At 46.4% G+C, this 27,194-nt stretch overlaps 1 pseudogene across 1 annotated transcript; it reads left to right on the top strand.

Annotated features, from left to right (window-relative positions):
- Positions 1-25,207, top strand: LOC308150438 (3'-5' RNA helicase YTHDC2-like; annotated as a pseudogene). Its single transcript has 31 exons — positions 1-169; positions 326-416; positions 1,228-1,430; positions 1,688-1,866; positions 2,249-2,415; positions 2,657-2,759; positions 3,339-3,495; positions 3,818-3,925; positions 4,198-4,349; positions 4,742-4,878; positions 4,991-5,155; positions 5,620-5,685; positions 5,882-6,063; positions 6,639-6,735; positions 7,762-7,846; positions 8,056-8,136; positions 8,324-8,406; positions 8,876-8,981; positions 9,124-9,243; positions 9,535-9,807; positions 10,194-10,320; positions 10,752-10,957; positions 11,621-11,816; positions 14,769-14,875; positions 15,388-15,507; positions 16,292-16,494; positions 17,060-17,210; positions 18,762-18,968; positions 20,200-20,382; positions 20,716-20,796; positions 25,166-25,207. The product of its transcript is annotated as a 3'-5' RNA helicase YTHDC2-like (transcript).
- The last annotated feature ends 1,987 nt before the right edge of the window (positions 25,208-27,194 follow it).

Here is a 27,194-nt window from a genome sequence, read left to right as displayed (position 1 = left end):
ATGTCCCGTCCCAGTACAGCCTCCCCCCAGTCTACCCCGGGCAAGTCTAACCATCCTGGTGGAGGGGGACCCAGGGGCAAAGGGCTGAAAGACATACAAGGCATAGAAGAGGAGGTGAAAATAGCGGTGAATATCTCCCTGGAGAGATTCCAGTACAGCGAGCAGAAAGGTAACGGTGAAATGACAATGAGTGTAGGAGGACAGTTGATTTGTCATTATTTCTTATCTAACATCCCACACTGTCTGGCTCTGCAAGATTAGCCAAGTTCAACGGATTCTTTGGGTAGAACTCAATATATCAACTGTATGTCTTTTGATTCCACAGAGATGGAGTTTCCCTCTTCCTTCTCCAGCACTGAGAGGGCCTTCGTTCATCGCCTGGCCCAGTCCCTTGGCTACATCTCTAAAAGCAGAGGGTAAAGCTAGCCAGAATTGCATCCGTTTCCTATCTAGAGTAGGGGTCTTAGAATGGGACTAGTGCAGCGATTCCCAACCTATGGGCCGCGGCCCTCTTGTGGTCCGCGAGAGTACTGCAAGTGGGCCGCCAAATCATGGTCAAAATCATTTTTTAGAATCGTTATTTTTACAAAAACGTTTTCATTACTGTATTTTTTTTCTTTAAAACCTTCAAAACTGCATCATCAGTGTGCTACTACTAGGCCTAATGCATGCTATGCATGATGAGTGTATGATGATGCATATGAAATATCCAATAAGAATAAGAGAATAATGATGAGACACCATTTTTTTTTACACGTCTGTAAAATGCCTGTGTGTGTGGGCCGCGAATACTATAGAGATATTTAAGTGGGTCTTGAGTCCAAAAAGGTTGGGAACCGCTGGACTAGTGTATAGTGTTTTGGGAAAATCTGCTTTAGGATACAGCCTGGTCACAGATCTGTATTTGCCTTCACCAACCCCTCTAACAAACGTGACAACATGGGCCCAATCCCTTATTATTATTATTTTTTACCCCTACCCCTCTTTTTTCGAGTGCCCCTCGCTTTTCGACTTGACCCCTCTGAACAGAGTTACAAGGGCTAGTTGTTGAAATCGTCCCCTATGAAATGGGATAACCCTTCATGACCCTGATACATCAGGTCATCAGTAGTAGCATAGAAAAGCATGAACACTCGCGATTTGTACATTTTTTGGCATTTAGCACCTTATTCCAAAGTGTCTTACAACAAATACATTTGACTAACTTTTTAATTGTCTCATATTCAGTAAGGGATCGAGCCGAACCCTCCATATCAGCAAGAAGGATGGTTCTGAGATTCCCCAGTCCATCATGACCTTTCACCTCTCCCAGAATTCCAAGCACGTGGTGCGCAGCCTGCTGCAGAGGTTCCCCGTCACCAACAAGGAACGCACTGACCTGCTGCCTCGCGCTGAGAGGTGGTGGTCAGTGGCTCCGAAGCCTGGTGAGTGTGTGTGTGTGTGTGTCTGTGTGTGAGAGTGAGAGAGAGAGAGAGAGAGAGAAAAAGAAAGAAAGAAAGAAAGGGGGGTGATCTTCTGTTTCTATCCCTGTGTCTATGTGCCCACACTTATGGAGATCTGAAAGGTTTTGACCAACGTAAGCAAATCCTTTGGGATGGGTCCGACACAGGTTTTTGTGCGTAAGGACCGGGGGAGAGGCTACGGCTTAATTAGAGTTTTACATTAATTGTCTGTCTCACTCACTCAGAGAACGGGCGGCTAGGCAGGGGCGTCCGCCAGGTGCCCGAGAGGAGAAGCCCGTCTGAGCTGGACTCCTTCCGCCGCTCCCTGCCCGTGTACGAACACCAGGAGGAGATCGTCCAGGTCATCAAATGCAACCGCGTGGTCCTCATCATCGGGGAGACCGGCTCTGGGAAAACCACTCAGGTGAGAGAGAGGGGGCTCTGGGAGAACCACTCAGGTGAGAGAGAGGGAGCTCTGGTAGGGCTTTCACACCGGCAAAGAACCGTGCCGGTTCGCGTTCGGAAACCTCCGAACGTAGGCGCTGTCTGGCGAACGAGCCCGATGAACGCGGGCTCGTTCGCCAGACAGCGCCAACGTTCGGAGGTTCCCAAACGCGAATGCGAACCGGCACGGTTCTTTGCCGGTGTGAAAGCCCTATGGGAGAACCACTCAGGTGAGATAGAGGGGGCTCTGGGAGAACCGCACAGGTGTTTGTCGATATCTCGTTTGCCTTGAGATTTGTGTGAATGCTGAGAATAATTCTTTATCTGTAAACTTAACTGGGAAGTGTTTTTGTTTTTCCCAGATCCCTCAGTTCCTCCTGGACGACGGCTGCACGAACGGGATCCCGTGTCGGATCCTCTGCACCCAGCCCAGACGTCTGGCGGCCATCGCTGTGGCCGAGCGCGTGGCAGCAGAGAGAGGGGAGACCATCGGCAAGACCATCGGATACCAGATCCGCCTGGAGAGCAGGTAGACACTTCTGTCCTCTTTCACTGTGCGCTGTATTGAAAGTAATTCCTCCAGCCCTGTTATCAAAGAGTTTTTTTTATTTTTTTTTTTATTAGCTTAAATCTCACTGACTCCTCTGGTTGCCCCCTCCCCACCTACCTACTGTACCTCACATTCCATACGTGACAAGTCTCTACATACAGTACCTACTGATATGAATGAGAATAGCCCTGATTGACCTCTCTCTGTTTTGACCTCCCAGGGTTTCCCCTAAGACTCTGTTGACCTTCTGCACCAGAGGAGTCCTTCTGAGGACTCTGATGTCCGGCGACGAGACCCTGGCCGCTGTCACTCACGTCATCGTGGTAAGCTCTACCATCCCCCGGGCTGGTGGTGGACTAGTGGATAGTGAGTTGGACTGGTGATCAGAAGGTCATGAGTTCAAATCCCACCTGGGAGCCACCACCCTTGAGTAAGGCTCTCAGCCCTAAGTTACTCCAGGGAGACTGTCCCTGTAATCTCTAATCGTAAGTCGCTTTGTATAAAAGCTGCTAAATGGTCAAAATGTCATGTAAATGCTCCACACACGTGGCCAAATGGAACATTGAGAGATCCTGGTTTACCGGAGATTAAGCCCTAGTCCTGGACTAAATACACTTTTCAGTCTGAAAATCTCTATTGAGGATGCATTCTAGTCTCGGGATTAGTCTTCTGTTGTGTCCTAGAAATCAGCCCGAAGCACAGAAAAAGGGACAAAGTGCACCTTCTGTGCAACCACTTCAAAGTGTCCCAAGAAAGAGATTTGACTTAGCCGTATGTCATTTTTATTATAGTTAGCTGTTTTATCTGCAGTACATGGAAACACATAAAAAGTGAGTCATTGATTGGTTACTCCATTGGTGTAATACTAATAGTTTCAACTTCCTGTCTCTCTGTCCAATCAGGATGAGGTTCACGAGCGAGACGGGCTGACTGACTTCCTGTTGACTAAGATGAGGGACATGCTGGAGAAGATGCCCACTCTGAAGCTGGTCCTCTCCAGCGCTGCCCTCGACGTAGACCTCTTCCTCCGATACTTCGGACCCTGTCCTGTCATACACAGTAAGACCACCTTCATCCATAGCAAAGTCAATCAAACCTCATCCATAGCAAAGTCAAACCTCATCCATAACAAAGTCAAACAAACCTCATCCATAGCAAAGTCAAACCTCATCCATAGCAAAGTCAACTTTGATCTTCAGGCAGCCATACTGATTTTGGGTTGCGGATACAGAGATGATGGTACCATTTAGGGTCGTCTCATTTCATATGGGTGATCTCATTTCAAGAGATCATGACTTAACCATGTTACGGGGACTAAAGGCAGCCTTTACTGAAAGTAAGTTTTGGAAATGGATGACTACTATGTTCTGGTCTGTTCTAGTCAAAGGACGACCCTTCGAGGTGAGGCAGCTGTTTCTGGAGGACATCTTGAGGACGACGGGTTACACTAACAAAGACATGGTCACATACAAGACAGAGATGCAGAGAGGTAACCGTCAGTCATATTCTACTGCTTAATTACCTGCTTTCTGAACGTAACCTCTAGAAATGTAAATGTTTGTGTTTTTCCCCTCACAGTAAGTAATCAGTCAATGTCCAGGATGATCAAGCGTGTGTCGTCTCTGTTGTCGTGTGTGTGTGTGTGTGTGGGTGTCTGTGTGGGGGTGTGTCTGTGTGTGTCTGTGTGTGTCTGTGTGTGTGTGTGCGTGTGTGTGCGTGTGCGTGCGTGTGCGTGCGTGCGCGTGCGTACTCCCCCGCCAGAGGAGAAGCAGCAGACGTCTCTGACAGAGTGGTGTAAGGTCCAGGAGGGGGGCGCTCGCCAGGGGTCTCTGAGAAAGAAGACAGCGCCCTCTTGTGTCCTACAGGAGAACGACCTGCTGGATGACAGAGGGGACGGAGTCTTCAACCAGCTGGTAAGGAAAAAGGGCAGTTCGGTTTCTTCCTTAGCCATTCTGTGATGCATCTCTCAATGTCTTTTGTTCTCAGTCCATACTGATTCACCAACAGGATCTTGTTTTGATTGATATGTGTACTCTGTGAATGGTGAGGTTGAATGTTAGACGATAGCTTTATTTTTTTTTCTTAACCATTTAGCAGAGATTAGAGATTACAGGGACCGTCTCCCTGCTGTAATTTAGGGCTATGTGCCTTACTCAAGAGCACACTACTGGTGCTGTTCCTAGGTGGGATTTGAACTCATGACCTCCTGATCACAACATCTTAACAAAACATAACAGACATTACAGTATTGTTGAGCACAGTATGTTTCCCAACATCGGATGTCCTTGTCTGATTGTCTTGTCAGAATGAGAAGGATGTGTCGTCTCTGGACCCATGGCTGCTGAAGGAGATGGACGCCTGCATCTCTGACATCTTCCTCAACCAGGACGCAGATCGTAAATCCCACTTTCAATATAGAACCTCCATTGAAGACGCTTTTTAGTCTAAGATCAAGCTTAACCTGTGTCCTGGGAAACCTGCCCAATGAACACAAAAACCTCTTTGAATGAATGTATGTTATACTAATATAACACAGGGATTGTGGGTAATGTAGTTCCCAGGCTGACCCTCCCTCCTCTTCCTCCTCTTCAGTGGACTACATGCACAGTGGGACCAGTGTCACTCCTCTCATGGCGGCGGCACGCCGGGGCTTCCTCAGTCAGATGGAGCAGCTGTTGAGCATGGGAGCCAATGTCAACGTCAAGGCCTCCAACGGCTGGTAAGGCAGCGGACCTGGGTTCGAATAGTATTTGAAATAGTACAGATACTTGACTGTGCTTGATTGAGTTTTCCCTGCACACAATTGAGCCAGTTGAGTAGTTCCAAAATTGCAAACTCCAGGCAGGTTCAAGCCAACAATATTTTCGAATTATTTTTGAAAACATTCTAATAGTATTCGACCCACGTTCTGGGAAGCTGTTACCAGACTACTGTGATTTGTTTTGTCCTCGTTTAATTTTACAAAGCCTTTTGTTCAGGACAGAGGAGGCTAGTGAAGATAAACATTGGAGGACAGGCTTATTGTAACGAATGGAATGGAATGAGGAATGTTATCAACCACGTGCAAATCATACATTACAATGAGGCCTCCTGATTTCTACCTCCATCAGGCCCCTTGGTTCAGGAACACCTGATGATGCAGAGATATGTGAGATGTTGATCAATCCTCTTGTTTTGTTTCAGGACTGCTCTGGACTGGGCCATGCACTTCCAGCAGGCTGACGCATTGGATCTACTAGAATCCTACCTGTGAGAGCTGTTTAACATAACATTCCATATTGTGGCCAGGTTAACAAAGAATGACTGATTTAGCCAAACCTAATTCTGCAATGTGAAACAAACTCCAATTAGAGCTGGATATACCCTCATGTGAATGCAAGGAAAAGAAACGGACATAAAAAACTACTAACACAAAAATGCAAACAACTACCACCCCCACCCCCAGGTCGTGGCTGGAGGCTGGGAAGCTGGATGAGTCGTCCCTGGTGCAGGCGGCGGCCGCCACGGAGCTGAGTGCCGAGGACCAGGAGCTGCTGAAGGGCTACCACCACAGCTTCGACGACGAGAGGGTGGACCTGGACCTCATCATGCACCTGCTGCACAAAATCTGCACCAGCTCAGAGGACGGTGAGAGACGGGGCGGGTCGGGTGTGTGGGGCGGCTGGGGCCCCCCTGGGGGGGGGGGGGTTTGGGGGCCACTGCTGTGTGCTGGTAGGCAAACTGATAGTAGTCGCTCTATGAGTAGAGGGCTGCAAGGGAATTCTCCTGGCTGCACAGTGTACAGGTTTTTTAGCTTTGCCTGCTTGCGGCTCTGTCATTATGTGAAGCGCATTGAGTCACATCTTGTGAGAAATGCGCTATACAAATAAAACTTGATTTGATTTGATTTGAGCTAGGGGCCCCGAACCAGCAACAAGCTAGCCAGCACACCAACACCACCACCACTATCTCATAAGGGTTGGCTGAAGCCACAGTGATGATACTGATTATGCATTGAACAATTGGGCTATACAGCATCCAGAAACACTTTATTCAAAATGGAACTTAATTTAGAGTCATGCATATCTTTTTCCTTTTTTGTTTTGTCAGTGCTAGGCCATTTAACAATGATATAAAAGGGCCAAACTAACTTCACACTATGCCTAAACATTGATTGATTTGTTTTAAAATTCAGTTTTTCCATGTTTGCTCTTCCATTCCAGGTGCTGTTCTGATCTTCCTGCCTGGCTATGATGAGATCGTGGGACTAAGGGACCGTATCCTCTACGACGACAGAAGATTCTCTGAGCACTCTCACAGGTAATAATGGCATCAAAACATGCACCTTAGTATGGCACTAACGGTGGGTCACGCTAAAGTAAAAACAGTTAAACAAGGAGTAATTCTGACAACTGTCAACAATTGAATGATTGAATCATCTGTATATCAAGGAAGCTAATGTTTCTATCCATCAGTCTATTTGGGTTTCGTAGTTATTTTGTTATTGTTGTCATTTGCTACTCGTTTTCACAATGTTACTGTGTTTCCTGTTTAGGCACCTAGATTGTAGATTTACACCCAACACTTTAGCAAGTCAGGTTAGAGAGAGTGGGGGAAGCTTCAGTGACATCAATAGATCAACAAAAAATGGCCAAATAAATTACACAATATTCAATACACAGAACTAGGATTTGTTTACCCTCACAAATCCCAACCTTTGTGAGGGTTTTCGGTCAAACCGAAAACCGGGGTTTCTAAAAATAGCAACGGTCCCAAACTATGAAGTAATCTAATTGTGTTGCAACTGTGCTTCTGGTGTTTTCAACATGAATGTATTGTAGTAGTATAATAGGGCTCCATTATTTGAAATTGGCGGCTCAACAATGTCATTTTAAATCCCGTTTAACCGGTTTCTCGGTTTCAAAAACCTGAAACCGTCCATCCCTAGTGTAGGGTTAACCTCAACCAGGGGAGGCTGGTGGAGGTAGAAATCAGAGCACGGGTTCATTGTACCACATGGAACGGAATGAGGAATGGTATCAAACACGTTTTCCTCATTCCCACTCTGAGCATTACAATGAGCCTGTGATTTCCACCTCCACTATTTTTACATTATAACCATTTTTATCCAAAGCGATAACAACAATTAGAGATTACAGGGACGTTCTCCCTGGAGTAACTTAGAGCTAAGTGGCTTACTCAAGTGGTGGTGTTCCCAGGTGGGATTTGACCTTCTGATCACCAGTCCAACTCACTACTCACATCTATTAGGCCACCAGCCTCCCCTGACCTCAACCTGCTTCAGTCTCAAGCCTGTCGTGACATATGTTGTTGCTGGTCCATCAGGTACCAGGTGTTCACCCTCCACTCCAACATGCAGACCGCAGACCAGAGAGTCTTGAAGAACACTCCTACCGGTGTCCGCAAAATAGTACGTCAGCAGTTTCTTTTCATGTGTTTCATACCATTCCTAATTTTTTTCACGTGTTTCATACCATTCCTCATTCCGTTCCATGCATTGCCATGAGCCAGCCCTCAGATTTTCTACCTCCACTAGCCTCCCCTGTCACAAACGCACGAGGTGTAGATGAATACCCTGAGTGTTAACACCCGTGTGTATGTTTTTGTCTTTATTTCAAGATTCTGTCCACCAACATCGCAGAGACAAGCATCACAGTCAACGACGTGGTCTTTGTCATCGACTCAGGCAAGGTCAAAGAGGTACAGTGAGATTCACTTTGAAAACAACACCCTGTGTTATACCATCCCCGGGCCGTTTCTATGGCAGAGTAACAACAACAATAACAACAGTATACTGAGTGCACTCGTTCTTAAGAATTTCAGAGTCATGAACCAATCACCAATGTGTTAACGATGTGTACGTTCCCCCGACGTTTCCCCATGACAGAAGTCCTTTGACGCCCTGAACCACGTGACCATGCTCAAGATGGTGTGGATCTCCAGGGCCAGTTCTCTGCAGAGGAAGGGGAGGTGAGTCCTAGACGTTCAGAGACTCACCATCAGAATCTGATATACTTTATTAATTTCGTCCACTGCAAGACTCATGATGATGATATGGAGTGGGTTCTCCTCTGTGCTCCTCGGAAACTCCTGAAATCACACCCTATTGGTTGTTCCTGAGATGGCTCTCAGTGGGGAAACTCATATATTATTTTTCCTCTGCTCTTTTTGGGGGGGTCTATGGTTTGGTGTTGGAGCATATTTGTTTGTATTGTATTTATTGTTTATATATACGTATATATTTTTATTGTTTATGATGTGAAGCACTTTGAAACATTTGTCTATGTAAAAAGTGCCTTTCATTGAGATCTCATAGTAATTTCCTAGTGGGACCTTTCTGAGTTCACCATTCCTGAGCAACACTTAAATGCAGCAGAAGTCTCATTATGTTTCATTATGTTTTCTATGAAACCCTAGTTGAAAACTAATGTCTCCTCAGAGCTGGGCGTTGCAGGCCGGGGATATGCTACCACCTGTTCAGTCGCCTCAGGTTCAAAAACATGCTGGAGTACCAGGTCCCTCAGCTGCTGAGGATGCCCCTGCAGGTACGTACATGCTAACACAATCACACACACACACACACACACACACACACACACACACACACACACACTAAAACACACACACACACTAACACACACACTGGCATAGTTTTATTTGTAGGGTTGACTTCTCTCTCTCCTCCAGAAACTCTGTCTCCACACCAAACTGCTGGCTCCCATCAACTGTCCCATCGCTGACTTCCTGGCCAAAGCACCTGAGCCTCCCCCCGCCATCATTGTTAAAAACGCTGTGCAGATGCTCAAGGTAAGAGACGCTAGCTTCCCCCACAACCCCTCACTCCACACTGTTGTTGTCTGCATATCGGATTTAAGCAGTACTTCTGTGTGCAGTTATGTTTTCCATCAATGTTTGATGGAATTAATTAATTCCACAGGTACGATTCTGTTTTTAAAAAATGATGGAGGTTTAAGGAGACTGTCTGCCTAGATAACATCTGATCTTAGTTATGCCATTTACTAGTATATTACCTGACGTTCGGGGGGGGTATACAAGACTATTCCATTGACCTCCACTGACTTCCTCCCCCTCCTCCAGACCATAGATGCCATGGACCAATGGGAGGACCTGACGGAGCTGGGTCACTACCTGGTGGACCTGCCTGTGGAGCCCCACCTGGGGAAGATGGTGCTGTGTGCCGTGGCCCTCAAGTGTCTGAACCCCATCCTGACTATCGCCTGCACCCTGGCCCACCGCGAACCCTTTGTGCTGCCCACCCAGGCCTCCCAGAAGAGGGCCGCCATGCTGTGCCGCAAACAGTTCACCGCAGGCACCTTCAGCGACCACATGGCTCTTCTCCGAGCCTTCCAGGTGAGGACAGAGGGGAGCCTGTTTTTTTGTTGTTGTTGTTGTAGTTTCAGACTAGAGCCATATAGCTGTAGCGGAGGTGGATTGGAGTCATGCTCTTTTGATGAGGTAGTCCTGCCTGAGACATGTACAACTCAAGCATCTCCCTCAGACCATGAGGATGTCCTCTAGGCCTAATGGTTGCAGTGGTGTCTTCCATGTGGGAAACACGGGTTCAACCCCCCCGCACCCCACTTTTTCACTGATCGTCAGATCATTACGGACTTTTATCTCTTGTGTCTCCAATCAAAACATTTCTTTCCAGTGGGAACCTTTTCAAGCTGTCCTGATAGAGACAGCACATTGAATAAGGTGACATGTGTCTGCCTTTCCTGTGTCTTCTGTTGTAGGCGTGGCAGAAGGCCCGTGGCGACGGCTGGGAGAGGTCCTTCTGTGAGAAGAACTACCTGTCCCAGGCTACCTTGGAGATCATCGTAGGGATGAGGACACAGCTGCTGGGGCAGCTCAGAGCTATAGGTGAGACTTACCTGTTAAACACCTATCTTAGCCTGGCCTAGCATTATGAGCTTAGCCTGGGTTAGCATTACTGAGCTTAGCCTAGCCTAGCATTACTGTACTTAGTGTAGAATTACTGAGCTTAGCCTAGCATTACTGAGCTTAGCCTAGTCTAGCATTTATAAGCCACCATGGATATCTCAGAACTACTGGTGAGACTTACCTGACCGTTACCACCTCTGGTTGGGAGGGTCAGGAGTCTTTATATCTTATCTCTCGTTAGCAGATTACTCAACTAGCGTAACTCTGTAAGGACCGCTCCCTCTCTTGATGTTTTTTCCTGGTCTTAACGTTGTGTTCTTTCAGAGAATTTAGGACCCAAAAGAAAGGCTTCCTTGCGCGAAAGCGTAATGAACAGGAAGTCGATAGTTTTCCCTTGTGTGTTCCTCCAGGGTGTGTGCGGGCGCGCGGCCCCGGGGACATCCGCGACGTCAACCAGAACAGTGAGAGCTGGCCGGTGGTGAAAGCAGCCCTGGTGGCCGGGCTGTACCCCAACCTGATCCATGTGGACCGGGAGACCTGCTCTCTGTCCGGGACCAAGGAGAAGAGGGTCCGCCTGCACCCCAGCTCCGTCCTCAGCCAGACACAGTACAAAAAGGTAGGCCGCCAAACACTACACATTCCCATACACCCGTTATAGGAACTAGCACTGGGGCGTTTGCGTGGCGTAGCTCACTAAGGTGCATGCCATGTAATTGCAGGGTCGCTGGTTCAATTCTGGCCATCCACCTATGCTGCTTGTCATCCCTTCTCTCTCTCACCCATCCTTCCTGTCAATCTCTACTGTCTCTATCACAATAAAGCAGAAATACCCTAAAATAAAAACAATTTACAAATTAGGATTAAAAACACACTTTCAATAGAATATTCTCCATTGACAATGCTTTTTTTAGTAAAGTGTTCGGATTATTAGGCTTAACCTGTTCAATCAGGGGAAACTGGCCCATAATGTAGGAGGCTTGTGAATCAATTAGGTCTGTGTTCTCAAGAGCAGGAAAAGAAGCAGAAAGCGCTAGAGTTGCTTTTTATAGGGCTCTCTACTCTCTGTGGAAGACCAAGCTTTATACATCATCCTCAGCAAATACTCAAGTGTCCCAAAGTACGTAAACAGTATTACCCCCAACTCAGTACACCATGAAAGAGACAAATGCCATTTACATTACCATTTACAATGAACTATTACTATTGACAATGCATTCTACAAAGGTATGCTCGTGTGACTGTAGGAACTCCATGTTGTTGTTTTGTCCCCAACCCTCAGATCCCCCCAGCCAATGGCCAGGTGGTGGCTGTCCAGTCCCTGCCCACCGATTGGCTGATCTATGACGAGATGACGCGAGCTCATAGGATAGCCAGCATCCGCTGCTGCACCGCGGTCACTCCCCTCTCGGTGGCCCTATTTGGGGGCTGCGCCAAACTCCCCGTTAGCGCCCTTCAGGAGCCCACCATGCAGAAAGGTAAGCTAGACTTCTCTCTCTTTATCGGATGAAAAACGGCGCATCCTTTTTGTATGTCAATTATCGCTACGAAAATTTACGAAATTAAAACGAAATAGCCAATAAAATCGACTAGAATGCAATCATTTCAGCCACTTCCATCAGGCCGCCGTTACAGAACTCCACTGGCCCGGAAAAACACATATAACAAATCATTCATTCCCACTGCAAAATGTTGTGGTTTAAAAGAAAAACAGTGTGCTTCCTATTTTAAAATGGTGGGTCAAGGGTAGGTTGAACATTTTAAAATAGGAAGCACACTGTTTTTCTTTTAAACCACAACATTTTAGCTTTTTAAATCATAATACTGGTTTTTTTACTATTATTTTTAAATGACTGGACTTTTTAAATAGGCACTACATTTTATAAACACTGTTATATATGTGGACACCGTATTCATGAACTGCACAAAGCCTGTCAAAAGAGAATTTCTGTCACTCTGTGACAGACAATAAAGCAAAAGAAAAAAAAAAAAGACTAAGATTGCTTGTCGTAACCTCGATTCATGAAAGTCTTGCGTGTATCGACCGCTACATGCTTGTAGACTAGAGCTCAGAGCAGCTGAGAGGAAATGGAGAAAAACTGGCCTTTCTGATGACCTTAACCTCTATCACTCTCTCCTTGCCAACTACGCCTCCTCGGCATCAGCTGCTAAAACATCCTACTATCATTCAAAAATACATTCTTCTGCCTCTAATCCTAGAAAACTGTTCTCCACTTTCTCTTCACTCCTTAATCCACCTCCTCCCCCTCCTCCTTCCTCCCTGTCCGCCGATGACTTTGTCACCTACTTTGAAAAAAAGGTGGACGACATCAGCAGCACCTTTGCCCCCCCACCGCTCCCTCCTCCCACTAACAATGCTAACACTGTTCCCACTAACAATGCTAACACCCCTTCCAAACTCTCCCCTCGACACTCGATCTCTGGATTGTCATCTTTTTCCCCCCTCTCCCCCGATGAGATTCTCACACTTATCACATCAAAGCGGGCAACCACATGCCCTCTTGACCCCATCCCCACCCCCCTTCTCCAATCCATTTCCGCCGATATCCTTCCTTACCTTACCACCCTAATCAACTCCTCCCTATCCACTGGATCTGTCCCAGCGGCCTTCAAAATAGCCAGTCAAGACTCTCCTCAAGAAACCTACCCTTGACCCATCATCTGTCCACAACTACAGACCTGTATCCCTTCTCTCCTTCCCTTCCAAAACCCTTGAACGCGCGGCATCTAAACAACTGACTGACTATCTCCGGAAGATGGATCACTTAGACCCCCACCAATCCGGCTTCAAGGCTGGGCATTCCACTGAGACTGCGCTCCTTGCCGTCACGGAAGCCCTCCACTCTGCCCAAGCTTCCTCCCTCTCCTCTGTTCTCATTCTCCTTGACCTGTCTGCTGCCTTCGACACAGTCAATCACCAGATCCTTCTCTCCATCCTCTCAGACCTGGGCATCTCTGGCACCGCACACTCCTGGTTTTCTTCCTACCTGGCGGGCCGCTCCTACCAGGTGACCTGGAGAGAATCGCTATCTTCTCCACGAACCCTCTCCACTGGAGTACCCCAGGGTTCCGTCCTAGGGCCCCTACTCTTCTCCCTCTACACCAAGTCTCTTGGCTCGGTAATCTCTTCACATGGGCTCTCCTACCACAGCTACGCAGACGACACTCAACTCTTCCTGTCCTTCCCCCCGTCTGATGTACACGTGGCAACCCGTATCTCGGCATGTCTCGCTGACATTTCAACTTGGATGGCTGACCACCATCTCAAGCTCAATCTTAACAAGACCGAGCTCCTCTTCATTCCCGGGAAAGCCTGCCCTCTCCAAGACTTCTCCATCACAGTGGAGAACTCTACTGTAACCCCCTCCCTGACAGCCAAGAACCTTGGAGTGATCCTGGATAACCGACTTTCCTGTGCGGAGAACATTGCAGCAACGGCTCGCTCCTGCAGATTCTTCCTCTACAACATCAGAAGGATACGACCATTCCTTACCAGAGAGGCAGCGCAACTCTTGATTACTGCTTGATTAAGGCATCTCCCGCCTGGATTACTGCAATGTACTCCTGGCTGGGCTCCCCGCTTCAGCCATTAGACCTCTGCAGCTCATCCAGAATGCTGCTGCCCGGCTGGTATTCAACCTCCCCAAATATTAGCATGTCACCCCTCTCCTTCGCACCCTGCACTGGCTCCCGATAGCAGCTCGCATCAGATTCAAGACCCTGGTGCTTGCATACCAGGCAGCTAAAGGGACAGCCCCTGCCTACCTGAAGGAAATGGTAACCCCCCAAACCCCTGCCCGCTCACTCCGCTCCTCCACCTCGGCTGGCCGACTGGCCCCACCTCCTCTACACAGCAGTCGGGCTGCCCGATCACGTCTCTTCACAACACTGGCTCCCCGCTGGTGGAATGAGCTCCCAACGGCTGTCAGAACGGCAGAGTCACTACCCATCTTCCGCCGTAGACTGAAGACCCATCTCTTCAGGTTACATCTTAACTGCTCCTCCTGAGACATCTTCTGACCCTCACCACTACGTCTCCTAAAGACACCCGCTTTCCCCTCTACTGTGTCCCTAAGAACTTCTATTGCCCCCCTTGTACTGTTTCTCAGTTTCTCCAGAAAAAAAAAAAAAGTTTTAGTAGAAGGCGATAAAAGGCGATAATCAGTGGCCCCGGGCCCGAGCTAGAGTACTCTTCCTGCAACGAATGGTGGACTGCTGATTCACATGCTTAGTATTCAAATGTATTGATTGTAAGTCGCTTTGGAATAAGGCGTCTGCTAAATGCCAAAAATGTAAATGTAAAATGTAAATGCGTGTCTATTAGGGAATACATGTGCTGGTAACCACCACTAATACATGAGGTAATACATGTGCCGGTAACCATCACTACCGCTGCTCTCTCTGTGTAGATGAGGAGGTGAACGAGAGCAGCGACAGCGAGGAGGAGGACCGCTCCACATCTCACCTGGCCCAGATGAAGATTGACGAGTGGGTCAACTTCAAACTCGACAGAGAGGTGAGGGAGATGTTATGAGTTTAGAGAGGTGTGTGTGTGTGTGTGTGTGTGTGTTGTTTTTGCAGCGCTCACATGACCTGTTTGTAGCGGTGTGTGTATATCTACATTTTTCAGCCATAGTGAAAGGACTCGGGCTAGCAGGGCTAGCAGTTCAACCTTCAGTCTGAAAAAGGAGTCATATTGACCCCTGGGCCCAGTTGTTCAAAACTTTAAATCTGGATCAGAATGATTCTTCTTTTTTGCTATCCAGGATCAGATCTATCTGGCTGATTTTGAGTCGTATAGGGGAAATCAGTCAGCTCGATCTGATCCTGGATAGCAAAAAAAGAATCCGGTTCGTTCTGATCCAGATTAAAAGTTTTGAACAACTGGGCCCTGAAGACAGCTGGGTGTTTCATCAGAAAAGCAGCTTTCACTCTGCCTCTCACTCTCTGACATTTTATTAAACTATTCTCCCCCTCTCTCTTTCTCCTCCCCCTCTCTCTCTCTCCCCCCCCCCATCTCTCTCTCAGATGGCAGGCCTGGTGTTTGAGTTGAGACAGAAGTGGCATGGTCTGTTCCTGAGGTGGATCACCTCTTCCTTCACGCCCTGGTCCCAGCTGGACGAGACCACCATCAGGGCCCTGGTCTCGGTGGGTGATAGTTGGATGGACGGATGGATGGATGGATGGATGGATGGATGGATGTCTCACATATTTGTGACATGGTTTGGTCATTTGGGCTGCAAGTCGGCAACCAATTTTATTTTGAAACACGGAAATACATTTCAGCGTTGTTGAAAATCACAACACAAACTCACTAGTCAAGCCAAAATACTGCAATGCAATGGATTCGGTGAGTAATCCCCACTGCTACCTAGTAAATTATAACACTACTTTACATTGTTAGCAGTCTCACAAAACAAGCTGTGTTAGTTGATTAGCGATTGTGTCGCAGCGACTTGCGGACTAATTGACCAGACCGCGTCACGTTTGGACAGTACGTTTGTAGGTGTGAACGTTCAAGTTGTATAAACAGCATACAGTGCACTTTTAATTCTCTCAATGCCCCCTTGACATGAATGACATAAATTCAAGATTCAAATTCAGAATGTCTTTATTGCCCCATTTGGTTACAGCAAGATGAAAAAAGATGTTACAAATATAATAGAGGTGTGTAAGTGGCGTAGCACACTAACACGCATGCCATATCATCGCAGGGTCCTCGGTTCGATTCCGGCCGTCGACATATCCTGCATGTAATCCTCCTCTCTCTCTCTCTCTCTCTCTCTCTCTCTCTCTCTCTCTCTCTCTCTCTCTCTCACCCATCCTTCCTGTCAATCTCTACGTGTCTCTATCCCAATAAAGCCGAAATGCCCTAAAACATATTTAACAAAAGAATAGAATAATGTCCAGTCATTGTGTTCTTTTGTCCCAGGTGTTGGGTGCGGAGGAGCAGTCGTCAGGCCTCCAGCAGCCCACTGGCATCGGCCAGCGGCCGCGCTTCATGTCCTCTGAGGAGCCCCCCCAGACCGCCGCCTCCTCGAGGAGCAGCAACAGCAGGCGGACCCCCGCCTCCAACGACACCGCCGACCTGCTGGACGACTCCCCCGCACCCACACACCCACATGGCACGGACAGGTAGCCAGCAACACATCTTAACGTTAAGAGATAAAAGAACGTTGAGCAACTGTGAATTGAATGTTTTATCTCTGTCGTCTCCAATGATAATATAAAAACATATATATATATATATATATATATATATATATATATTGTGAGGAAAGGAATAACGAGGAAGATGGTCTAGTCGTCTAAATGTAGTTGTTTGAATGGCAGCAGCTCCCTATAACAGGAGACTTGACCTGAGACACACACAACCACAAATAGGCTGGACGTCAACCGATAGAAAGAGAGTTGCGTACTCACTCCCATGCTAATGAGTGATTCCCCATGATGCTAATGAGTGATTCCCCATGATGCTAATGAGTGATTCAACCAAGCTGCCTCCTTCTTCAAGGTTTCACTCTGTGCCTGACCTCAAACACACATGGCTATTCGGTTGTTAAGTCGTGACGTGTTTCCGGGTCCAACGTTGGCTGAGGCTCTCTCTTCGAAATGCCACAGTGTTGTGTCCCTTGTTGTATGAATAGATCCTAGTCTAAAAACGATTGAACTGTCGATTGAACCCCCCCCCCCCCCCCAGGTCCTCCAGGCTGTCCCCAGCCCTCCTCCAGCCTAAACCCTCCCACAGCAGAGACAAGCCCTTGCTTCACTCCAAACGCTCGTCAGACGACCACTCCTCCACCAAGTCCACTGACTCCTGTAACAGCCCCTCGCCCACCTCCTCAGGAAAGGTACACACATACACACATACACACACACCCACACACGCTCACTCACTCACTCACTCACTCACTCACTCACCCCACCCACCCACTCACACACACACACACACACACACACACTCACTCACTCACCCCACCCAACCACCCACCCACTCACTCACACACACACACACACACACACACACACACACACACACACACACACAGACTCTGTAGTCTTTATCAGCCCCCATAACGGCTAACCTCCTCTGGCAAGGTACACACACACACACCAGTGTTTCCTCTATATGCATTTATTCGTGGCGGGCCGCCACCAAAGAATTTCCTCCGCCACCATTCAGACAGTCCACTTTGATTCAGGCTGCGCAGAAAGGCAGCGAGTTATTATGACCGGAGAACAGAAAAAAAGCAGATTGAAGCTAGATTTAGGCCGCTTCCAGACCAACATTTCGTTACGATTTAGGGGTAGTTATTTACAATATGTTACAATGTTGCAATTAACCTCGTCGTTTGTGTTCGCACTGCAATCGAGACTGAATCTCTCAACAGGCGCGCGGCGCGAGGCGACGCGCTTTCAAAACTGGCTGCGTTCGTAAATTCACTCAGGAAATCCGATCAGCACTGGTGGAATGCCTCTCGTCCAATCAAATGACTCGGTTTCTCTATGACGTCGGGCCCAGTGTGCGCTCCAGCGCTCTCAGAGTTTAAAATTGGAGTGAGAAGCAGAGTTGTTGCCTTGTTGAAAACATATTCAGACTCCTCAGCTGTTCTACACGAGTTTATGACATGCATGCAGCTGTATCATGCGGTGGTAGTACTAAACCCTCGTTGTGTATTGTTTGTTTTGCCGTGGAAATGAAACATTTATGAGTCTTACAACAACTCATGTGCGTGTAAAAAGCCGGTAAACGGATTTCTCTTTTAGTCCATCGCCGGTGCCTTTAATCCCTTATCCTAATCGAAAATGCAACATCATCAGCGACGACTGTGGGTTATTGCATTTACTGCTGTTCTCTGGTTCATGTTCTTATACCAGTGCTCAGTATAGAGTATTTTAAATGAACATTCGTAATGTCTGTCTCTGATGTTCATGGTCAATTAAATCAGCCTATTTTGTGAAACAAATATAATGTTCCCGCTAATGGGTTAACCGAGCATTCTCGCACCTAACGTGCAAGCACCTAGCTTCGAACTATTCATAGCAATATGCGCGGGGCAACAATAATCTATTGCCTCTAAAATCACCACGATTGGTGTCGCGTGCACGCGTTTTATGCGCCACTAATGGGAAATATCCTGGAGGAAACACTGCACACACACATGCTCACTCACCCAACCCACTCACACACACACACACACACACACACACACACACACACACACACACACACACACACACAGACTCTGTGGTCTTTACCAATCCCTATAACAGCTCACCTCCTCAGGAAAGGTACACAGAAAATGATTTCCACACAAACTGTCCTCCATCCATTCACTCACTTCTTCACCCTCCCCTTTCTTCCATCCCTCGTCTCCACCCGGCGCCCCCCCACCCTCTAGTGCTCCAAGCCCCTCTCCCCTCGCCAAGGCAGTGCAATGGTGCGTTACTTCATCATGAAGAGCTGTAACCTGAGGAACATCGACATCTCCCAGCAGAAAGGCATCTGGTCCACCACTCCCTCCAACGAGCTCAAACTCAACAGAGCTTTCCAGGAGGGCAGCCTGGTGCTGCTAGTCTTCTCTGTCCAGGGCTCGGGACACTTCCAGGTACAGCATGTTCCAGAACATGAGGAGAGTGTCTGGTAGATTGTGTGACCTGGATGGAATTTGATCTGGAAGGCATTGAATTAAGCCCCTTTCACACATACGAGCCTTCCCAGTTGATTCCATGCAATTTCCCGTGGCGGTGTATGTCTGAATGCGTCTGACCAGGGAAATCCGCTCGGGCAATTACCCTGGTCGAGACCATGTATAATTCCATGGAAAGTACCGTGTCATGGTACCGCCTATGGTACCGCCTATGGTAACCGCCTATGATTAATGTATGCTCTTTTAACCCTCTGCTTATATGTACCCTCCTTTTAAGCGCCTATGATTAATGTATGCTCTTTTAACCCCCTATGTTATGCCCTTAAGCTAAATGCTTGTCCTGTCTACTTTTTTGTGCCTAGGTCTACCTATATTTTATCTTTTAAATGTACTTTTTTCCTCCAGGGAGCCGTATACAACATCATGGCATAGGGACTGCGGATGAAAACTAGCTTTCGGGCTAACTCTGGCGTATTTACAATTTATTTTTGTTTTATTAATATGCACTGTCCCTTGAATAAATAAATGAATCTGAATCTGAATCTGAATGGTATGTCTGAACGGAAGCCTGAACATTGCCTGGTCAGTCTCCTTTCACAGCTGTCCTGCATCGCGCAACCAGCAGGCATAGTTAGCTAGATTACTTACTTAGCTAGCTTACTTGTACTTCAAATGTACATCTTATGATATAGAAGCAGTGCACACACACCGTCTCCTCTCAGTTATCTTGCATCGCGCATAGCCCGCAGCGCAGAGCGCATATGTATAACTCGTATTATGCTTATCACCAAGTTCTCCCATACTGTGCTTATGGACTAGTATAGTATGTTTATATCAACAGTAATCAAGTGCTTTAGTTGGCGAGCGAACATGGTGATGGTAAGCACTGGTAATACGAGTTGACGCGCTGGAACGAGACAGGCGCGCGAGACCGCCACACACCCTTATCTGCCACATATCATACCTCCGTCCCACATGTATTAATGCCCGGTCGACAAAGCTTGGGATTCCATGGAAATTACAGGGAACTATGTGTGAAAGAGGCTTTAGAAAGTCTGGGGTTGTCATGTACTTTATAGGTGTGTGTTTGAGAGACTGTCAGAGAGAGAAACACACACACAACACACAACTGTGTGTGCATCAGACAGAGAGCGAGAGCGCAGACTCAAATGTTGTTGTTTTGTCTCAGGGCTACGCGAGGATGACGTCTGACATCGGCCAGGAGCGCTGCCAGGACTGGGGGTCCACTGGGCTGGGGGGGGTGTTCTGCGTGGAGTGGATCAGGAAGGAGAGCCTGCCGTTCCAGTACGCCCACCAGCTCCTCAACCCCTGGAACGACAACAAGAAGGTGCAGATCAGCAGAGACGGACAGGTGAGAGAGAGAGAGAGAGAGAGAGAGAGAGAGAGAGAGAGAGAGAGAGAGAGAGAGAGAGAGAGAGAGAGAGAGAGAGAGGTGCGACAGATGTTAGTACGCACGTCACATTATCCCTCTCACCTCATTTCTGGACAATTTCTATTATAATTGTGATTATTATCTACTATTTCTATCTCGCTTTCCCTTTCTTGGGTCATTCTTGTTTTCGCTCACTCTCCTCCTTTTTGGGTCATCCTTTGTTCCCTCCTTCTCTCTGAGTCATCCTACCCTCCCTCCCTCCATCCTCACCTCTCTGTCTCTCTCCTCCCCCCCCCCCCTCCCCTCCTGTAGGAGTTGGAGTCCCAGGCTGGAGGTCTGCTGCTGCAGCTGTGGGACAGACTCTCAGGGAAGCAGCAGCTTCAGCAACACGAGGTACACAACAGGCTACCACTTCCACAGGCCTCGTCTTTACCAGCAGACTTCATAGCATTACACATAAACACACAACAACAACAACAACAACAACAACAGCAACAGCAACTACAGCAACACAAGGTACAGCCGACCTACAACCACAGACCTCCATTTTAGGAAGTCTTCCTTAAGTTATGAAATGTTTTACTTATTATTATTATTATTATTATTATTAAGTAGTAGGGCCCCGTAAGCAGTTGTCTCTCCCTCTCCTCAGCCATGAAAGGTTGCGCTGCTTCGATGAAGACTTGAAGAACCTCCCTCCCTCCCTGACTGTGAAGCAGAAGTTTGCAGTTAATGTTCAGACTGTTGGTCACTTTTTTCAGATGCGGAGGATACGAAAGAGAAACTGGCGGAAGCTGTCGGAATGCTTTGTTTACAGGAATGTTAAATGTTAAACCTGGGCAGTGTTTTATATCTGTTTAGTTTATAAGGAATGTTTTATTAAGGAATATAAAGGTACTGTTTTATATCACAATCCCTTGAGTGCTTGTGGGTCATTCTTCTGCATCCACGTGTCCTTCTTAGGCATAGAATAGCTGAACACACTGAATCCACATGTCAGTTCTTTTTTTATGTGACCTAGGAAACACACACACTTCAATAGTGCAAGTAAAGATTTATTTGCTACATATTTACATTCCATTCTTTCCATATCCAGTGGATTGTACGATGCATATTTGAACTGAAGCATTAAGACAACTTAATCACTTTAAACATACATTTTAGAGCTTATAGTTTACTCACTCACTTCCTCCAGCTGTGTGTCTGTGGCATTTATTTATTTTTTTGCAGCAGTAACGTTTGTATGGATGTGTATAGTGAATTGGGTTCTCATGTCAGGCAGGGACAGTGGTTAATTTTCATTACTGAGGTCGCCCCCTGTTGGTGGCGTGGAGCATTCGCAGCAGCATATCCCCCGCTGAAGCTCCAAGGGTTTCCTTCTGCTCTTCAGCAGGCCAATGTTTACTATCACCAAGGCAGTCTGGGTCCAGTGTACAGCCCTCTGCAGAAATATAAAATACATTAATCACACATATTTATACAGCATGATTTGTAGCTCTGGCCTATAGCCTGGAGTGTGTATGTGTGTGTGTGTGTTGGTGGGTGAAGTGGTTTGAAGGCAGTAGAGGAGTGGGATAGCCTGGAGTGTGTGTTACCAACCAGTGTACGAGCAGAGACAAGGGCAGGTTACATGGGGGAGAGAGGGTGATGCTTGTGTGGTATCAAGAGGTAGGGAGTGTGGAGCAGGGGGGGCTGGTGGAGGTAGATATCTGAGGACATGCTCATTGTAATGCATGGAGTTGAATAGGGAATTGTATCAAACATGGTACTGATACCACTGGTATCATTCCTCATTCCGTTCTCCGATTTCTGACTACCTCCAGCAGCTTCCCCTGGTGTGGGGGGGGGGGACAGTGGAGTTCACACTTCAACTAGACACTTTTAGTGATGTCCAAGAAGCAAACAGACGATTGCTCTAAAACAGACACATAGGAGAGAATATGCTCTCCCTCTTACCTGTGTCACAGCAGACCCCCGGCGCTGCGCAGCGTCCCTCTTCACAAGTTTCGTTAATTACCATAAATAACAGAACGAAATAAATAACATTGATTCTACTTTGAGACCAAATCATGAAGCAAAATCCATTGGAGGTAGCCAAAAGAACTTGCACAGTGGATGTCTCTTCACATCGATCTGCAGTGGACTATCTGCAAGCATTTAATGATAACCATCTTAAAATAATTTTAAGTATTGTGTATCTATCCTGCCCAAATAAAATATTACTCTATTATTTATACTATATTATAGCCTACATTCGTTTGTTGCAGTCAGAAAGTTCCAAAATGTGTTCTTGCTACTGCACTTGGTATACGCTCTAGATAGAGTGCAAGAACGCATTTTGTAACAAAGCCTTTGTTTTATGTGTTTTTATTTCACTATTATAACACATAAACCAGCTGCAGAAGAAATGTCCATCGAGCAGCACCATGATAAAAACTATCAGATATCATGTGAGGCAAAAAATAATCACAATTTTAAAAATACTAGGCTTCTCAAACAAGTCGGTCGTTCCCGATGAACGAAAGAGGCCATCATTTAACGAAAATGTATCAAATAGTAGTCTTTTTCAAGCAACGGATAAACTCTTAAGTTGAAAAGCCCTACCTGTCGCACGGCGGAGTCTGGGAGAGAGCGCTTCTTCCCGCCTCTCGGACTTTCCGTTATTTATACGAGTCGCCGAACACTGATGCCGATTATGCTCCGCTCCATACGTCATCACACCCCTTCCCCTCCACCGCTTCGATGTCCAACCTGATATCATCCGATGACTCACCTGTAGACACATAACTCTGACTGACTCTCTCTGTCCCAAATGGATTAAACATGACGGACAGTTGTCACTGGCTGCCCTTGTCATATAGTCAGATAGTAGGCTAGTCCATTCGATCAAGTTCATTTTCACACAATTCCTTCTCACAAAACATGCAGTAGCTTATAACACATGTTATATTCAGTGAATCTATGAAATAGTTTCATATCCTGACTGATGGAGTGCCAGTAGGCCCTGATTAGTGCAATCAGGGATATAGGCAGATTGTGTGAACTGTTTCAAGAGTGGAAGGAAATTTGTTTCAGTAGAATTGTGGTAATGGTGTGGTAATGCATGAGGAGAAGAACAATAAGACTGGCGGAAGAGTGGAGGCCAACTGAGTTCATTTATCTCAACACTGCTTCCGGACGTGATGGCATTTCCTGGAATGAGGAACGTTATCAAATACCTCAGATTTCTACCCCACCACCAGCCTCATATATCTATGAAATAATTACTTTTAGGGGAAAACATTGAAGATGTTTTTTTTTTTTTACTATTATTTTTAAATGACTGGACTTAAATAGGCACTACATTTTATAAACACTGTTATATCTGTCTGTTTTTATTGTATGTGTGACCTATGTGTGTTTTTAATGTGGAAACCGGATTCATGAACTGCACAAAGCCTGTCAAAGGAGAATTTCTGTCACTCTGTGACAGACAATAAAGCAATCTTGAATCTTGATCATTCATGTCAAATCATTTTCCCTGGGACCCCCATGAGACAGCAACCTCAGACTAGAACGGAGAAATTTCCATTAGAAAAGTGTGTGACTGGCGTGTGGAGGCTGGTGGACATAGAAATCCAAGGACGGCCCATTGTACTGAAAGGAGTGAGGAGTGGTATCAAACACGTGTGTCCGTTCCATGCATTACAATGAGCCCATCCTCCGATTTCTACCTCCACCAGCCACCACTGGTGTGTGATATGCGTATTTGACATGCTATGACACAATGGCAGTCTAAAACATCCATATGATGGATGAAGTGAGCAAGAGATACAGACAGATAGAGAGACAGAGACAGAGATACAAACAGACAAGACAGACAGGGAGAGAGGGAGAGAAAGAGAGAGAGAGAGAGAGAAAGAGAGAGAGAGAGCATCTTCAAAAAGAGTCAGGAGCTGCATCAGAAATATTCCATTTTGTTTACGGCAACGCGAGGCAGAGTATCTATCAGTCCTTTACAGCAAAGACAACGCAAATATCACCTGAATATGAATGAGTGTTACCACTAAACCAGCCCATCTGTATGCCAGGCAACCAACGTGATGGGGCTGCAGGGAAGAAGTCACGGGGAGCCATGAAGACAGACCTAAAAGAACAATATCCACCCTGACCTCATACCTGCAGCACAATGACGTGGTGTCACAGCCCCATGAGATTAGGAGAGAGACAGTCAACGATCTATCGAACAGGTTCGCTTAACAATACATGAATTTTGAACACAATAAATGCAGTGACATTTAAAAGATGTTGTTCTTCGGGAATAAATCACACAATTAGAAATTCAGATTGAGCTTTTTCTAAATGAGTGTTAATTCTCATATTACAACAGGTTGTGTGGTTGTGTGTAGGACCGGCGTGGGAATAGTAAGATCTCGTTAGGAGGATAGTTACCACTATTAGCCAGAGGAGAAATAACGAATGCATGAATAAAGAAAAGATCAGGGGTCAGACGCCAACGCAGGGAAACACCAGGGGACTGGGTGTACGTGTGTACGTGTGTGTGTGTGTGTGTGTGTGTTAGTGTTTCTCAAGTCTGTCTGTGGTGTGTGTGTGTGTGTGTGTGTGTGTGTGTGAGTGTGGTGGTTTGAAGGCAGCAGAAAAGACATACACTTATCCCACCGAAAACGTGTTGACCTATTGTCTCTTTTCATCAAAGAAGGACACGGCGGTGATGGTGAAAGAATTATATTATTTTCTCACCTTCACCTTCTGTGTTCCTCAGGGCCACAACCACAACCTGTGTTCCTCAGGGCCACAAGGTTAGAGCTCCTATCGATGAGAGGAGCACACTGGATGATAGGATGGATGGAGTGGTTGATGCCTATTCAAACGTTATAGGTATATTATATATTAGGTAGGTATATAAACTACTGTATCTATCTTCTCACAAGTCCCTACCATGCAAATGATAGCTGTTCCATAACGCCTTATTGGGTTTAGAAGCTTGAGCATGTAGCACGTAGCTGGAAACCTTCGCAAACAAAGGGCCGGTTTCACAGACAAGGCTCAAGACAAGTCCTGGACTAAATCACACACTTTGAATGTAAAATCTCCATTGACAATGCTTTTTAGTCTAGGATTACATCTGAACGCCCACTGGATAATATGGTTGGATCTCGCGTCAGGCACGATATCGTAGTTTCTTAACTGTCGATGAATTATGATTGTAATAACTAACAAATTAAATTGTGTTTCCATATTGGAGAATCTATGAGACCGTGTCTGTTATCTAATTCTCAGAATAAAGAGTAGAGCAGTCTGCATTTCTTTTTTGTTTGGTTTTTCAACATCCTTACTAACATCCTTTTAACATCCTTATCCCAACCCTCAAAAGAGCATGGAAAAAAAAGAAAAAGAGAAAGGTGAGTGAGAAGAGAGTAATGTGCGATAGATAGAGATATGGAGGGGTGGGGGGGGGGGTGTGTGTGTGTTCCGCTGCCTCACTGTAATTAGATTAGATTAGATTAGATTCAACTTTATTGTCATTGCAGAGTACAAGTACCAGACAATGAAACACAGTTTAGCATCTAACCAGAAGTGCAAATAGTGATACTATAAAAACATGACAGTGATAGTGATAGGTACAGTATGGCAAGTACGGTAGTTAGAGGTATATAGTTATGAGCTATGTACAGTTAAGGTACCAACTGTCAGAAACAGACTCCATGAGGGAGGCATGAGGGCCCGACGTCCTCTAGTGGGACTAGTGTGCTCACAGCCCAGCACCGTGCAACTCGATTGGCATTTGCCAGAGAACACCAGAATTGTCAGGTTCGCCATCGGCGCCCCGTTCTCATCACAAATGAGAGCAGGTTCACACTGAGCATATGTGACATATGTGACAAGAGTCTGGAGACGCCGTGGTGAACGTTATGCTGCCTGCAACATCATCCAGCATGACCGCTTTGGTGTGTCAGTGATGGTCTGGGGGGGCATATCCTTGAAGTGTTCCCTTAATTTCTCAGAGCAGTGCACATACTTGTTACATATACAACAGAGACCGTAAACACAAAATGCTTATTTCTACCTGGATGCCACATATTACAGGAAAGAATTATACAAACTGAAATGTATGCACAAAGAAATGTATGCACAAAGAAATGTGTGCACCAAAAAATTATGTAAGAAGCACAAATTATGAATACTATGGTTTTTTGGGTCGGCTGTGGCACAGGAGGTAGAGCCGGCGTCTAATGATTACAAGGTTCAGATCGGACTCCGGCTGGCCACATGTCAAGGGGCCTCATTTATAGAAAGTGCTTAGATCAAGATTTTGATCTTACCCGTGTCGTACGTAGAAAACCACGTCAACGTAGTGATTTATAGAATAGAATTTCAACGTGAGTCAATTTGACCGTGGAAACGATCGTAGCTCTATGTCGTGTATTCACCTTGCGTACGCACATTACCTACTGGTTATGCGGAGTTATTACAGGCATGTGAGCCGCACTGCCTAGTGTAATTCATGCGAAGTGAACGTGACTCGTAATAAAATTAACGATGTTGTTATCAGCCGAGAAAATTGTTACGTCTGTAGTTTTACGACAGTTTGGACTTCACTACAGTGCCGTGTTATGTTACGATGTTGAATAAATGGAGTACGCTCCGACTTGAAGCTCTGAGTATCAGTCTCCGTTATTGAAAATTGATTGATTGAAAACTTTATTAGAAGATTTGCAGAAGTAGGTACATGGAAGTACATATTACATACAAGGTCATCTAAAAGGATAAAAACCCAAGAAAGCCACTGG

Source organism: Nansenia antarctica (assembly GCF_963989245.1).
Source record: "Nansenia antarctica genome assembly, chromosome: 2".
Taxonomy (NCBI): Eukaryota; Metazoa; Chordata; class Actinopteri; order Argentiniformes; family Microstomatidae; genus Nansenia; species Nansenia antarctica.
Note: the sequence above shows the minus strand (reverse complement) of the source record. Positions and strands in the feature narration are given on the sequence as shown.